Source organism: Poecilia reticulata, chromosome 8 (assembly GCF_904066995.2).
Source record: "Poecilia reticulata chromosome 8, P_reticulata-male-v2, whole genome shotgun sequence".
Classification (NCBI taxonomy): Eukaryota; Metazoa; Chordata; class Actinopteri; order Cyprinodontiformes; family Poeciliidae; genus Poecilia; species Poecilia reticulata.
In genome coordinates this window covers 5,296,552-5,310,620 of record NC_088837.1, presented here as the reverse complement: position 1 = coordinate 5,310,620, position 14,069 = coordinate 5,296,552, and the positions used below count along the sequence as shown (strand labels likewise).

The following is a 14,069-nucleotide window of genomic DNA, read 5'->3' as shown; positions in this document are numbered from 1 at the left end:
CGCGGTTGGTGACATCACCCCTTTGTGGAGTCTGTCATTAAAGAGTGATAAATATCCTGAGTGTGTGTTTGAGAGGGACAGATGAAGCAGCGGGGAGAAAAGCTCCCAAAGGCCCCTAATAGGAGGTCTGTGTGGGGGTGGAGAGGGGCTGCTGGGGGAAAGTACCTGACCACAAATCAGTCAGTTCAGCAGAGTGTAATACAGTCACACCAAAAGAAACTGGCACAAAAATAGGAGAAATAAAAGTCAAACTATACAGCCTGTGGTCTGCTCAATGAGAATTTAAGCACTTTCCATTATGGGTCCCCCAGAAAACTGCTGTAAAAGCTCCTGCATTCGAGCCGCGTCATCACTTTACGAGGCGTTCGTCAGCATGTTGTTGTGGCACGAGACGCAGCGGGTGAGTTCTGAACTCCTCGCGCATGCATCCATTGACTCACTCCCGTTCGACCCAAAAAAGAAAAAAAAAAAAACAGTCACACCTGCAAGAATGGACCTGAGTGGCAAAGCGAAGGGTGTGAGTGAGCAAGCGGGGGTTCAAGTCGTTGCATGCTTCTTTTTTTGTTGTTGTTTGGTTTTTTTTGGTTTTTTTTTACCTTCTTCTTCTCTGCTCAGGTGTTGAAGCGACGCGTCTCCTGGGGGCATGTCGGGGTCACAGCCGGCGCAGACAGCTGTGACCCCGGCTGCAGGGCCGTGTTAAAGGGGATCGTTGAGATCCACCGTGGAGGTATTCTAGCTCCGGCGTTTGATGCTGAGAGCTGGTAGAAAAGAAAAAGTGATGAGTCACAAAACTTCCCAAAATCCCCCCTCCCTCCTCCACCTTCCTGGCTTACTGGAAATTGAATGCTGTGTTGTTTTTTTTACCCCCACCATCCCCATCCTCTCCCACTCCACTCCTGTCGTAGACGTTCATCTTCTTGACAGGCTGCAGGGTCAGGGCCAGGGTTAATGTTTGTCTCAGGGATTGTTTCATCCTCCTCTATAGGGGCCGAGCTGCCGAACGGGACTAATTATGTCAGTCAGACAGTTGGACGTCTGTAAGCCTTGGTGGGGAAAGAGGAGGGAAAAAGGGGAAAGGGTGTAAATTGATGGGAAATTGCTTGTGCAACAGATGAACATTTGTTGTGCGGCATAAATAAGACGGTTAAGATATCAGTGATTTATACTGGTCTGGTTGAGATGAGTTCATAGGTGATCGATTGAAAACACCTCTCCGGTATTATCTCACTTAAACGGACAGTATTATGTAAAATTGACTTTTTTGAGCTTTAAATAATGTTATTCCCTCATCAAAACATACCTGGAGTGTTGTTTTGGTTCTTTCATGCATGTTTCAGAAATCCCCTAATCTCTCTTGGCAACCATTCAGCTGTGCAAAACAGCTAGTTGGACCTAGCACCGCCTCACAGAGCAGCCCTGCTCTCCCTCATTAAGCTCCTTCAGACAAGCCAACACCAATTAGCTGGTGGACCTGAACATCAGCTGAGCTTATTATACAAGCTGCTTCTCAGTGCAACTCTGGTAAAATCGTTAAAGGGTTAATACAGGAGCCATGCTGTGATGACTTCCTGAAGGCGGAGTTTCAGAAAGAGCAGGAGCTTCTTAAAGAGACAGAGGCCCAATTTCAAGGCATAAAATTAAGAAGTCAAATTTCTATTAAGTCATATTTGACACATAAATAGCATTTTTATAACAATTTAAGGTAACATAGTTACTTAATTATGCAATACAATTGCACTGTGTGGCTAAAAAGTACATAATACTAAAATGTCAAAGGAAATTTAATGATAAAAGTTTCACAGCAACTTGCGGAATGTTGATGGTTGAACAACTTCAGTATATTTTATACACAAAGTAACCAACACTACACGTATCTTGTGCTGTGGTTACACTTGATTCGTCTGACATGGAGTCGAGTAAAAAACCCGAGACTCAGATGTGATGACTTTAGACTCTATTTGATTGAAATCATTAAAAAAAAAACTGGGGCTTGACTTTTATACTTCACTTGGACTTGAGTCAAGCGACCTGAGCTTTGGAAACACCTCACACCAAACACAAAGTGGGTCACAGTGCAACTGTGCCTAGAAAGCAAACTGGCCTGCTGAGGATCCCTGGCCGTTTGCCAATATGTCCTCCTCCGTTTTTACTGGATTGTTTACCTGCTTTCTGTCTACATCCTCTTAAGAGAGCAAAGAAATTGAAGGTAAAATGTGCTGTGATCCAACACTACCACAGAGGTTTGTGAAAAAGCATCACCCAAACATTATGTGGGCATACATAGCATAATTGTGCACAGTAATTCACTTTCAGTAACATTTTAAAGATATTCAGAAGCAACACTGGGGCTGGTTTTTAATTGCAAGCCTGGAGATTATGACACAAGTGCTGCTTGTTGTTGTAACATTATGTATGGAATTCAAGAGGTGCCAAAAATAGTTGGTTTAGTTAATTGTGTTGCAAAATTAGAGAGTAACCCATTATGTGTTCCCTGAATTCATAACGGAAGTCTGATTTTGTTAAATAAAACTGAATAAATAAATAAATAATCAGCACCTTCATATCCTCACCTCTGCATCATGTTAATGGTTTATAGTAACTTCTCAAAATCCCCAGATCCAACAAAATAGAGAGAAATTACAGGGAGTAAAAACACGTGGCCTGAAAATTATAGCAGTGCTGCAACAACATCTAATTTCCAACTCGATATTTAAACGTACACAAACAATAATGAGTCACATTAATAAATCGGCTTGGGTGGTTAATGTTGGCTTAATTAAATTTGATGTGTTTTTTCTTTTTTTTTCTTTTTATTGCTCAGTAATATAATGATAGAGCCTGGAAAGTCTCAGGTTCTGACTCATAGGTAAACTCAAAAACTGTCTTCTGATTGGCTTGTCACATCCAATGGTGAGCTCTGCGATACCTTACATGGTAACAGGACCAAAACGTTCCGCGTTCAAATCGAATTATTTCGTCGGATTGTTGCGCGCAAGGCAACTGTCTGCGCTTTGAGCCTGACGCCAAACAAAGTCGGTGGATCCTAGTTGTTAGGATACTAGCTGACAGTTAGCAGCGTCATCCAGCTACCTGGTTACTGGCACGTCAAGATGTGACACACCAGGCGGCAGCATCGCTACTAGCTTGGGCAGCCTGTGTTGGAAGCCCCATCCCACATGTACGATGTTGTTATGGTGTTGTGTGTTTGTTGCTGTTTGTGTCGAGGCGTTGATATGACATTTGTTTTCCCACTTTCCTAATGTTCTTTTTTCGCATCTAGTCAAAGGGCAGCGCCTCCCATAATGGCTGCAGCCTCGCGCATCTGTCCGTCTGATGTCGTTTGCTTTTCGTTTCTTACTTCTAGGTATGAAACCATGCTGTGCGTCTCGCATAATGGTGCATATACAAAGTGAAATTTAGTTTGAATTTGCACTGAAGACCGTTTTAACACGTCAAGATTTGGACTCCAGTTAAAAACTTGGTACATCAAAGCCACGTTGAATCAGGACGACAGCCGACTTTACCTGAGGACAAACTCTGCAGCTGAGAGCGGGAGTGAGACCATCCTGAATCCGTGCTGACCCCGCACAGAAGGAGTTGAAAGGTCACGAGAGGCACCACTTCAACGAGGCTCTAATCCTCCATGACAGCGCCGTTGTCAAGCGCCTCTTGAACACAATCTTTTATTCCCTCTCCTGTAATTATCTCCCAAAACCACAGCTGCTGTCGCTCTTTGTAGACAGGTATGCAACAAACGCATACCTTTTTTTTTCTTTTTTTTTTTACCGTGTTTTCGACACTTCAGAGGACTTCTCGGATGACTTCTCCTGGCTGCACAGATCAGAGACGCTGAAGTTCAAGTTCAAGTTCACCCTGGATGGAGGATGTGGAAGAAGTGAGACGTCATGCGGGGTCAGCAGCTTTGTCCCACTGAAGTCATCGGCCCGTCTGTGTTTGGTTGTTTGGAGGCAGTTGCTGCGCCTGCATCCCCCTCACTTTCTTTTGAGGGCTTGTCTGAAGGGATCAGCTTCAACTCATGGGCTTCTCTCAAACTTTGTGCTGATTGTGCAAATTAAGAGTGACATATAGACATCCAGTAGGAGGGAATCACTTCAGTTTTTATTCCATGCTAAGTGCGATGTTGCATATCCACGTTTAAATATTTCCTTACTGTTTTTTTTTGTCATTAAAATGTGCCGCTAACACCAGTACTTAAAATATTTGAATTTATGTCTACAAATATTTCAGATTTAGCATAATAGAAGAGGGAATCACTTCAGTTTCTATTACAAATATGCACAGAATTTTGTCAATATTTTGCTGATGCGTATGTAAAAACATATTTCGCAATTGCGGCGTTTCCATTAAATAAGAAGTGTAATTAAGATCACTCGGAAACAAGTTTGTTCTCACAATGTTAAAAGAGACGTGCCTCACTCAGGACTACTTCCTGTTTTCTTCTTTGTAGTTTGCGTCAGTGGCAACGTCCAGTTATTACTACGGAGTATGTAGAGTATGTAAGAGATAGAGAAAAAGAAGGAGTAATACTCTGCCAAAAACCTCAAATATTTTTGAGTTTGAAAACTCGAAAATTTGCTAGACAAAATGTTTGCTAGAAATGTTGATATTAATTGCAGAAATGTTTTTTGCAAATTTTTATCTTAACATTTCTAAACAATTTCTGAGCTTCAAAAGTTGATAATTTTTTACTTTTCAAACTCGCTGATGCGCCGATCCGCTTTTTTCACTTCCGATATCGATACAGACATCTGAGGTTTAGTATCGGCTCATACCGATCCGATAGGAAGAAACAGCACTAAATTCACTTAAAAAGTTAAACGCGGACATAAATGTACTGAAATGCAAATTTATTTAACACTTCCATCAGTACAGCACATTTAAATACACCAATAGCTTCACAAGCTCGGTCAAATATGTAAAAACAACTTTAAGTTATTCAGTCAGTGCAATTAGGAGTAGAACAGCCAATGTAAAATGAATAATAAAATAATGGCATTTAATTTAATAACTTTGGAGAAATATGTAAAAGCAAACAGTCTTTCCAATGATTCAGGAAGTGAAATTAGAAATTCTACGTGTCAAATAAATAATAGAGAATGACGTCGCTCAGACCGCAAAAGCATAGAATCAGATTGAATAGATCTGCCCTTACCGATACCCGATCTGGAATTATTCATATTGGATCACTGCGTCTCTAGCTGTAGAAAATTCAAGAGTTATAAATACTTTTTTTTTTAAGTCCTAAATGTGTCTCTGTGAAATTTCTGCTGAGTTTGTCTAAATGAGCACATTCTGATGCGGATGAGGACAGACAAAAGCCTCCCTTCGTTCTCTGTTTCCCATCAGCCGGCCCGCTCTCCCCTCTGCGCTGCGATAAGGGCGAACAGCAGGCCGCTCACTGCAAGGCCAGATGTAGGAGTGTTGATTGTGGTGGACAGGTCCAGTAAACACTGCCCGCGTGATGCTGAGTCAAGCAAACTGTCACTCGGCATAAAGGGTCAGGGCTTCGCTTGCTGACAGCCCACTCTGCGCCCTCAGAAGCCCGGCTGTGTAATTAAGGCCGTTAGGGATGGGCGCCAATTAAAAGCGGGCTGGCAGCAGAGCGCCGAGACCGAAACGCTTGGCTGTGTTTGCGGAGCGCGTGCGCGCTGAGAGGACCGGGGAAGTTGTGCAAGGCTGAAGGTGTGGTTCACATTTCTTGGCACATGTTGCCTAGAAAGGACCTGGACTCACACGCCCATCAAACGGTCAAGATTTGTGGCTTTGCAGCTAGAAGGAGTAGGCGATGCGGTGCCAGGACGCTGACTGGAGCGTTTCCCACTCCTCCGGCCTAAACCACGTCTTTAAGAAGCTGTTGGGAATGTTACTGCAGCGCTTAATTGCAGTGGGAACCTTTCCTGATTCCAGATACCTGGACTGTAAAAGAAAAGAAAAAAAAGACAAAACAATAAGATTCTCACCATATGCTGGACTTTTGCCCCATTCCTTTTGACAGAACCGGTGGAGCCGAGTTTGCTCACACACCTTTTCAGGTCTGGCAACTAACTTTCAATGAGAAACTAAGATCAGGGCTTTTTGATAGCCACTCCAAGACATTGAGCTGAGTTTGTCCAAGCATTAATTTCCTGGCTGGTGATTTCAGATGCTCCTTTTAATATTTTTACATAATCTTCTTTTCTTGTGATGCCATCCATTTTATGAAGCGGACCAAACACTCCTGCACTTAAAGGGGCAGTATTATGTGTTTTTCAGCAACATATTGACATTTTATAGCACAATCAAGTAACTGTTACCTTTAGCTGTTACAAAAATGAATGTTGTAAATGTCAAATCTGACTTAAAAGTAACTTAAAGCCTTGAAATTGGGCCTCTGTCTCTTTAAGAAGCTCCTGCTCTTTCTGAAACTCCGCCTTCAAGAAGTCATCACAACATGGCTGCTCTATTAAACCTTCAAAGTTTTACCAGACTTGCACTGAGAATAGCGTATAGCTTATAACGAGTTCAGCAGATTTCTTAGTTCCACCAGGTGTTTGCTAATTGCTGCTGACTAGTGTGAAGGAGCTGAGTGGGGAAGGGCTGCTATGTGAGGCTGAAGCTTGGAAACTACAGCTTATGTCGCTTTTGGAGCGATGGCTTCTTCCTTGCTGAATGGCTTTTCAGGAGTTTGTCTACGGTTGCTAGCTCTTTGCTAGCTGCTTCAACCAGCATTTGAAGATCGGACCCAAAGAATGAAACGTAGTGGAGGTCCTCAGTGTTTTCCTGATATCCTACCTGATTTCTTTTCCCATGATGCCACGCAAAAAGGTTTGAGGTATACCGTCTTAAAATAGATCCACATGTGTGTCTAGTGAACTCTAACTTGTAAATTAATCTTTTTAGAAGCTTGCAAAGCCATGACATCATCATCATCCGGGCTGTCTAATGACTTACACTTTTAGTGTGTGTACTTAGTGTGTGTAAACTGTTGGGTTTGAAGGCAGAACGTAACAAAATCTGTCTTTTATTACTTTGATGTTTAGGAAATGGCAGAATAATAAGTAGTTTTGGTAAATCTTAGCGATATAGAAGAGGAAAAGTTTACAATAAAAAAGGTAACATCTTATTTTACATGTGAACATTTGATTTCAACCGCTCTGACAGTTACCGGTAAGTATATGTAAATTTGACCCACACACACACGCACACACACACACACACACGCACACACACGCACACACACACACACACACACACACACACATACACACGCACACACACGCACACACACACACACACACACAAAACCGGGAACCGCATCTCTCTTCATTTCTGGCTTTTACTGCCGGCTTTGCAGAGAAAACAGAACCTCCTGCAGGCCCGGTCTTGCAAAAAAAATTCCACACCCTGTCATTTTTCAGTCCTGCCTGTTAACCTGCAGGACCAGGCCACCGTGTTCTGTACATGCAGTATGCATACAGGACATACTGGAGCATACTGAAAGCAGGGTGTGGGCCTGTGTGTGCACTCGATTAAAAAAAAAAAAAAAACAAGCACGCAAGGTGGAGGTTATATGACTGACTGCGCTTGGCTATTGTTCCTGCTGACAGTGGGTGTGTGTGTGTGTGCCTGCGTGTGCAAGGTGCGAGGTGCGTTTGCAAACATGTGCTGGGCAGAGCGGGCTTAAACGTGCTCCTCCAACCTGTTATTAGCCCTCAGCGGTAATTATTGGATTCATAACCACTAAGTGACACTGTGTTCGAGAGCCTTTTAGCCTCTCTTTAAGAGTTTATATCAGCAGGTGTTGTCTAACACATACCTGATGACAGCGATCCGATCAGCTCCCTTTGTGTCCGTAAGATAAACAAACACGCACTTGCACGCATCAAAGTGTCTGTAAGCGAGGAGTCACATGCAAAAGTGAGAAGTAAAAGCTGTTTTCTTTTCACATTGTTTTTATTTATTTATTTTCTTGTGCAAAATTCTATATTTAGTTCTGTGTTTAATTCTCACCAGTACCAAAAATAGCAGCTATCAGATTTTACAGAAGACTTGTTTTGTTTTTTTTCTGCCACCCATCCATCTTCTTTTTTTTTTAATTAGGTGTAATCTTGTGACACGCTAACTCTGTAAACAGTAGCCACGTTATTGGCATGTTTGTGGTTTGTTCCTGAGGGAAAATGACAGCTAGCAGTTAAAGTTTGACAAGCAAGTGGAACTCAAAACTTCATGGTCTGCAAAGTCTGTTCTCTGGCTCACTTTCAGTCACCATGGCGACCAACCTTTTGACTGATGGTTTCCACCAGTTTGTAGTCCAAGGTTTGTAATAACTTTAACAAAAAAAAAATTATAAAGAACCAACAGATGTTTAGATTAAAATGGAAAGTTTATCTTTTTTCAGATTATTATTTCATTTTACACAAATATCAACATCCTAAATGTATCAATCCACTGTAGAAACAGAAACGGAATGACAGCAAACTTCCTATAGATATTGTTTTTTTTTATTTCTGAGGACAAAAATAGCTTTTTGGTTTATAAAGGTCTAGTCAAACCTTCACCACAGCATCAAGGAGAGGCGTTTTGCAACAGACTCATCATTTTGTTGTCTGGACAGAGATATTAGGCCATCCGGTTAGATTCGGAAAAGTTGCTATGGAGATAATCAAAAACAAAGACATGGCAGCCTTGTACCTGCAGGTGTGTTTACTGCACGGCTTACGCTCAGTTCACCGATTTGTCCTATGTCAAGAGACATTTTGTCCTTTTACTATAAAAATTCTTACTGTGAAAAAAAATGCTTTTATAAATTATTGAGCTAAATGTTAATAGAAATGCTTAGATCTACAGGGGGGGAAAAAAATAAGAACAAATCATAAACCAGATCAATCAAAGGAGAGTCGTGCTGGTAGATAACATGTATTAGTCATATAGCTACATTTTATTACAGTAAACAACACGTAGAATTGAGACAATTACAAAAAATAATTACATTATGAATAAAGTTGTTAAAAAAATCTTTTAAAAAATGGTACAAGGCATAATGTCAAGCTGCATCTGTGAAAACAAACATGAGTGACAGGTAGCTGCTTAGCTAACAACTGTTCTGCCCAGTCTCCTTATTTAATCTGACTCCTCTGATTCTGCTGAATCAGCCCCCACTCCACAACATCCACAATCGTCCATACATCATCAGAGACCACCCAGGACTTTGTCGGTGGGGAGAAAAAAAGTGAAAGAAGAAAAACAAAAAAACAAACAAAAAAATCCCCCACTTAATTTCATGCCGCTGTAGGTGTTTTCATGTAGCCTCTGTGAAAGTTAAAAGCATCTCCTTAAAGGATAAACACACTGAAATTTGTGGCTTCCTTAATTCAACTCCTGATGACACACATCCATGACAAGCTGTTTGCCTCTAAATGTCTTGACAGCTCCAGCAATTTAAGTCAATCAATTTATGGGGGAAAAAAATAAGTGCAGACAAATGCTGTGCTTTAAGAACCTTTCTGAAAAACTATTATCAAGTCATTTTCAAGCCACGAGTGCTTGTTAAGATTCTGCCTTGAAAACAAAACAACGGACTGTAAATGTATATTTTAAGGCCGGGTAAGGTTTCCGACATAAGGTTTTGATCTTTTGAGGAATGTCGAATAGGTGAATCCAAGAATACTGAACTGCCAGTTGGCGAGGATCCATTGTATTAGAAATTAATTCAGCTACAAAAATGAACAACTGTTGGAAGATTTGCAATTGAGAAAGATTTTAGCTATAGTGTGATGGCCAAATCCGTGGCCACACTCAGAAGTTGGTAACTCTTTTATGCACAATTTATTTTTTCATTTAAACACAACACTTTAGTTTCAGTAAAACATGTACTAGTTGATTTGGATACATTTGTTCTTTATGTTGGCGTGCACATTTAGTTAACATGTGTATTTATATCAACTTTGTTTGCTTGAGACTGACCTTTTGTTTGTGTTTTGCCGGTACTTACCTGCCTTGGAGTGGCCAGACAAAAGATGGGGGCCAGGGCTCAGCAGGCTTAAATGCTGATTGGACTACACCACTAGTTCCTGCTGGCAGGGGAAATTTGTAGTTTCTTTGTTTAGATAAGTTTTGTATTGAAAGTAAATATTAGTATTTAAACTTTAATATTTTCATTTTTGAAGTCTTTAGTTTAGCCAAACTTAGCTGTACTGTTATTTGTTCTTGTGTTTAATTGTATTGTTTAGTTACCCCTATTGTGTCTTAATTGGTCTGATCAGCCAGTATATAAACCCCTGTGTGTCATTTCTTTGTTAGGTCAGTTATGTTTGTTTGTGCAGCCAGTTTGTTCACATTTTTGCCTGAGTTCAGTTTTGTTACTTTGACCTCTTTTATGAGCTCAGTTAATCTTTTTGTCATTTTATAATATTTGGGTTAAAATAAAAAAAACGTATTTTTCTAATTAATATCCTGTGACTCCTCTTGTTTTTAACTCGGTCCATCACATATAGCTTAAGCTAGTTTAGCATCTGCGCTAAACTAGTACATTAGATGCAAGTAAACTTTGATTGGAGCTGAGCTTTAAGAGTTTTTTGTTCTTGTTTTGCTTGCAGTAGCTTAGAATGGCTAATGTAACTCGCAATTGAGGTTTGCATGGCTAATGTAACTCCCATTTGAGTTTAGTATAGCTAACCTACTGCCATGCTAACCAGCCATGGCAGTAGGTTTGCAGAGAAACCTACTGCAGGTAGGTTAGCAAAGCTAACTTCAGTTGAGAGACAAAAAACCAACTAACTGGTTTAGCATTAGCATGGCTAACCTATTACAACAATTATTTATCTAAGTCTAAAATTGAGCAAGGATCAGATCACAGGTTGGTAATGGATAACAAGATGAAAGGCCATTTTCTTCCAGTTCCTACTGTGACCTTGAGAAAATTAGAAAGATGTTCAGCGTGTCTGGTAAAGCAGTCAGCTATGGCTCACTCCCATATCACTGCAAAGCTCAGGGATTATTTCAACGGGAGACAGATACACACAACGTCTACACAGTGTGCCATAGCATGTTCTATATGAAAGTTGCTACTCCAACGAAAATCAAGCTAGTAACATCACGCAACGGAAAGGCTAGTGGAGTTCCTATCGAAGATTTTGGCCATCTTAGCCACTGCCTGTCCAAAACTGTTGACCTCTTTTCCAAAATGGAGCCCAAAAAGATAGTTTTGGAACCACAAGACTGTGCTGAGGCAAGCAGGTTAAATGTACCCACATAAAATAACTGGTTCTCCATTTTTATTAGTGAAATTCTATCAGACTCTTTTATCTGCTGTGTCCATTTTTGAATATCCAGAACCTCTAATGTCTTACAGGGCATCGTCTTTCTACTGGTTTGCCGGAATTGGAACCAAGCCTCGCGTTCCCCACAGGACTTGTACACCTGATACACTCCAGGGGATTTGCCCTATCACAAGGACACATTGAGGGACTCTCCCTGAGAAGAAGCACTTGTTACCCGTCGGCTGTGACTCACTCGTGCTGGCCATGTGCTGCCTGTTTTGGTGAGTTAGACAGAGAGAGAGAGGGGCGAGGTCCTGAAACAGAAAGCGATACCGAGAGAGGGGTTCATCAAAAATACAAACAGAGGGGGTAAACCGAAACCTGGAGTGAGAGTGAGAACATACTGATTTTTTTTTTTTTTTTTTACAAACTGTTAACGCGTGGCGTCTGCTGACACAACACAGCTGATCTCTTCTCCCCCTGGCCTGTTGTGGGTATCTAGGTTATTTGCCGTTGCTCATGTTGTAGCTCTAGAGGCGCAGACACAACAACTGGGTGTCACAAAGCAGCTAACTGGTCGCACATTCCTACTCTAACGTACGCCGTCATGTCTAACGCGAGTGAGACTCCAGAACTGTTTTTTTTTTTTTTTTTTTTAACAAAGTAAACACCCTGTTAATGGATTAACAGCCAAGTAGCTGTTTGCTTGCACAGATTATTACACGTACACTCCCTGCCAGGTTAGCAAGAGGCACGGTTGTCACTGGAGATATAAATCTTTGGTTTGAGTGGGAGGAGGAACACAGCTGATAAAGCAGGAACGGTCGTAAATCTCTTGTGCTTTTTTTTTTTTTGTGTGTCTTGTTTTGCATGTTCGAACAGAGCGTAGTTGCATGCGTGACCTCATGTCTGGAAAAGGAGCTCTAGAGTCAGACTGCTGGGTGTTTCTCACCTCCAGCTGCCTGCCCTTGCTTATTTTTGTGGTCTGTCCATCTCTGTTCTGTGGGTTTGTTGTTTTTCCTTTTTTCTTCCCCCCAGTGACACCTGGGAAACAAATTGCATGCCAACACATTCCAGCTCCAAGTGCCTGGGATCAGCCATGCTTATAACAATGGTCTAAGGCTGAGCCAAGGAGCCCGATCAGGCCGTAAGGATCTGCAAAAGGACGTTAGGGGTCATGTGAACCGCTACTCCAATGCTTTTAGTATAAGATGTATCTTAAAAAACCTTCAAGACTTTTGCTTATATTTAAAAATGTTTTTATAGTTTGCAAACAGGTGCTTCTAGATACACAACTGAACATACTTTAAAATGAAATTTCCCAAATACGGTAACTTAAGTGCTTGTTCGCACATTTAACAAAGAAAATAATGTAACATTTATGGGAATTTTCTGTTGTAAGGTGCATTTTTTTAACCATCTGTGTACAGATATCTGTAGAGTGTGCATTTATCTGCAACCTTGGTAAAAATCTGGAAAAAGCTTTAAAATAACTTAATATTTAATTGCAACAGCATCATCTCAAACTTCATCCTTTAATTTGAATACATTTATTGTGAAAAAAAAATCTTATATTTGACTGGGTTTATACAGAATATGACATGACACAGAGGCTTATCTGGGGTAAGAACCAGTTTATCCTGCAGCCACACACACAGGGAAACACACTCCAAAGCTCAGAACTAGTAGCAGAGTGACCACCAGGGGTCACCAAAACTCTATAACTATTAGACATTTTCTGCAAGCCAACTGAGGGTCTGCATGGTGCAGAGCTAGCTTTGTTTCTTTGTCGCTATTCTGCTAATGTAAAACAACAACAAAAACACAATTTCACAATTGCTGTGTTTCCATTAAATAAGAAAAGCAACTAAAATCATACGTGATTAACTTTGTTCACTCGATAAGTCATTAAGAAACTTGCGGCGCCATCGTGCTCCAGCTGCCTCCTGTCGTTTTCTGCTTTGTCGCAACGTTTGGTTGTTGATCATGTGACTCGTGTGATGCGGAATTTTTTTTTCCATTGCTGTTTTGTGGAAATAAACCAATTTCAACACAGCCAAAAAAAAATAATAAATTTCAATTTAGCGTACAAAATTTAAAATTTTTGGAATTGGAGTGTTTTCGTTTATGTATTTTTGAATATTGCAAATATATGATCAGTGGAAACGCAGCTACTATTGGCCTTGCAGTACGAAGGTTTTCTCAAGAAACCCATATGTTGGTACTAAAAAAGAGTTGACTAACGAATCACCAAAGTCTCCTCAACAACTATTAGACACTTTATAATGGCAACCAGCTATTAGTGGGTGATGCCAAAAAATCTTTTCTGTCCCACCAACACAAGTGTAAATATGTGGAGTTTCCGGAGCGCCAGAGGCTTAGTGGGCAGAGCAGGCGCTCCATGTTCCAAGAATGTTTTCCATAACACAGTCATCATAGGTTTGACTTCAAGTCCAAGGTTATTTGCTGCAACTCCTCAATTTCCTGTCATGTTAATGAGCAATAAAAGCCACAAGGAGCCATACAAACACAGGAAAAACCAGGAGTTAATAAATGTACCTGGGACTGTAACCAGGTGCTTTGGTCAGATGAGACTAATGAGGCTGAACTTTAAGGTAACCGTTGCTCCATGTGGGTTTGGTGTGAAACTAATATGAATATGTTGGAAAGCACCACTTTGAAGCACAGTGGAGGATCTGTGATGCCGCCAGCATTTCCGTCCCAAAGGTCGATGGAACTTTGATAAAGTGCAGAGGGCTGTGAGACTTTCCTCTACCGGTAAACTGAGAGCGGGTCACTGTCGGGGTCAGT

The 14,069-nt window shown here is 41.0% G+C and overlaps 1 long non-coding RNA gene across 1 annotated transcript; it reads right to left on the bottom strand.

Annotated features, from left to right (window-relative positions):
- Nucleotides 1–268: 268 nt before the first annotated feature.
- Nucleotides 269–3,886, bottom strand: LOC145552462 (uncharacterized). The gene is made up of 2 exons (XR_014088523.1): nucleotides 3,525–3,886; nucleotides 269–1,043 (listed from the first exon to the last, which is right to left on the bottom strand). It is a non-coding gene; the product is annotated as an uncharacterized LOC145552462 (long non-coding RNA).
- Between the last annotated feature and the right edge of the window lie 10,183 nt (nucleotides 3,887–14,069).